Source organism: Entelurus aequoreus, linkage group LG05 (assembly GCF_033978785.1).
Source record: "Entelurus aequoreus isolate RoL-2023_Sb linkage group LG05, RoL_Eaeq_v1.1, whole genome shotgun sequence".
In the NCBI taxonomy this organism is placed as follows: Eukaryota; Metazoa; Chordata; class Actinopteri; order Syngnathiformes; family Syngnathidae; genus Entelurus; species Entelurus aequoreus.
The window spans coordinates 7,588,074-7,591,003 of record NC_084735.1 but is presented as its reverse complement, the minus strand read 5'-3'; positions in this window follow the sequence as shown (position 1 = coordinate 7,591,003).

Sequence of the window (2,930 nt, the reverse complement as noted above, 5' to 3'; positions counted from 1 at the left end):
GCTGTGATCGCAGGGCATTTGCTGATTGGGCTGGGCATTGCTCTGGTGTATCGTCAAATTCGGAAGACGATGGCAGCCACTCAAGGGGCCAACAGGCTGTTCAACGCAATGGAAGGATTGGGTCGTGCTGTGGGATCACAGACTGGAGCGATTGCTGATTTGAATCGCAAGGTAGATTCCATCTTGATGATGTTACAGAAAGAATAAATTGGAATTGTCAGAGCCAGCATACAGAGCAGGAATGTCATTGTTTTGACTGCTCGAAGAAAAAACAACATCTTAATCTACGATTTGACTCCCTCGAATGGCCTTGAGGAACAGGCTGTTTGAAAACACTCCCCCGAGGACTCCTCAAAGATGGACGCTTTTGACCTTTCCCTTTTTTTCAAAAGCACCTGGGTCGGACTCTTGAACTCTTGAACTCTTGGGGCCGGCCTCGGCCCATAAAGACAATCCAACATCTCACCCAAGTTAATTGGGCATACATGCACGCACATACCCCTCCCCAAATCAACGCCTTCACCACTGCTTTATTCCTCCGGGGTTGTGGGGGCTGAGCAGCACTCAACAGCAGCTGCCGGCCTCCAAGGTCCTGTTGGATGACATCTGTTGCGAGTTGTTGTGATTAAATGTACCATGTTTATGTGTGCCATGCTATGTGAGGTTTTTTTCCTCGGACTCAGTCTGGACCATTCCTGAGGGTCCAGCCTCAGACTGATATTTTTTTTTACTTCCCCCCTTCCCCAATGTCACCTTTTCCCACCTTTTTAAGGAGCGCCTAAGTGAGGCTGATCCGTTGGCGGTCCCGTCTTGTCTCCCTGTAACGTATGTCTGCTCTTAGCGGGATTGTGCCGAAAATGTAATTTCAGTTCTTATGTGTCTTGTACATGTAAGAATGGACAATAAAGCTGATTGATTGATTGATTGATTGAAGAATATTCACCATGTCAAGCAGCTCTAAAGTAAACACATTATTATTATCAACTATCAATAGTGTGACCACTAATTCATACTTTTCTTTTTGTTTATTATTTGCTCCTAAATGTCCCACAAACACCAAATCCTAACAACAATTCAACAATTTTCCATTTAAAAGTAAAATAAATGCAATTCATGCTGCGGACATCTTAAAAATATGAAGACAAAACACATTTTTTAATGAATAATCACAGTTTTGCATGCAATAAAATAATCCATTTATTTGTTATTATTGACAAAGACGGCGATAAGCGGAGGGGAAATATTATTGTATTTAATTTATGAATATTATAATTCTGGTTGTATTTTTTTTAATAATTCCTTATTATTTAAATAAAGAATGTAATATATGAATTACTATTATTATTTCATGTATTTCTTTGTTAATAATGTATGAATTGAACAGCTGTAGTACATTGGGTTGGTGTCCCTGAAGGCACCGTGAGACTTCAGGGGTGGCGCAGCGGCTTGAGAAAAATCAAGAAAGCCTGCTAAGCTAACATGAGTCATGTTGAGTCCATGTTTAGTTGCTATGGCAACGAGCAAAACTCCAATAAGCTCTATAAAATGCGTTTAGGAATATGGGGGGGGGGGGGGGGGGGGGACACGTGAAGGTTTTAGAGTGTTTGAAAGGACAGACGGTGTCAGAGCCCCGATGGGAAGTGTGTGAAAGGACAGACACGCGGGTGTGATGTTTTCATCACCTCACCTGCTGTCAATCAGTCACGCCGATGATGTCATCTGTCACAGAATGAGGTTGAAATACGAGAAGGAGAGTTTGGAGATGGAGAAAACTGAAGTGGGAATGTACGTGCGCTCACACTAGGAAACACCGCGCAGGGAAATGACTGACAAAACTACCAAAAATGTTTAAAATGTTTCACCAACTCAAAAATATGGTTAAAAAAAATTGAGTTTATGAAACAAGTTTTTGAGTTAGTGGAGTTTTGGCAGTCATTTCACTCCATAAAGCGCACAGAATATATACAATAAAATAAAACAAAATTAAATAAAAATAATTGAAATACATTAATTAATTAATTAATTAAATAAATGTTTTTGGTTTGTGAAATATAAAAACAAATGTTTTTAGTTTGTGAAACATTTTTTTGAGTTTGTGAAACAAGTTTTTGAGTTAGTGGAGTTTTGGCAGTAATTTCACTCCACAAAGCACACAGAATATCAAAAAAATTTTAAAAAATTATAAAAATGTAATTAACTAATTAATTAATTAATTAATTTTTTAAAAAAATTTTTTTTTACTTTTGAGTTTGTGAAACATTTTTGAGTTAGTGGAGTTTTGGCAGTAATTTCACTCCACAAAGCACACAGAATATAGAAAATTTAAAAAATATATATAAAAATGTAATTAATTAATTAATTAATTAATTAATTTAAAATAAAAATAAATTTAAGTTTTGAGTTTGTGAAACATTTTTGAGTTAGTGGAGTTTTGGCAGTAATTTCACTCCACAAAGCACACAGAATATAGAAAATTTTTAAAAAATTATAAAAATGTAATTAATTAGTTAATTAATTAATTAATTACATTTTTTTTTTAATTATTTGAGTTTGTGAAACAATTTTTTGAGTTAGTGGAGTTTTGGCAGTAATTTCACTCCACAAAGCACACAGAATATAGAATTTTTTTTTTTAAATTATAAAAATGTAATTAATTCATTAATTAATTAATTTTTTATTTTTTTATTTTTTTTTTTACTTTTGAGTTTGTGAAACATTTTTGAGTTAGTGGAGTTTTGGCAGTAATTTCACTCCACAAATCACACAGAATATAGAAAATTAAAAAAAAAATTACAAAAATGTAATTAATTAATTAATTAATTTAAAAAAATTTTTTTTAAGTTTTGAGTTTGTGAAACATTTTTGAGTTAGTGGAGTTTTGGCAGTAATTTCACTCCACAAAGCACACAGAATATCAAAAATTGAAAAAC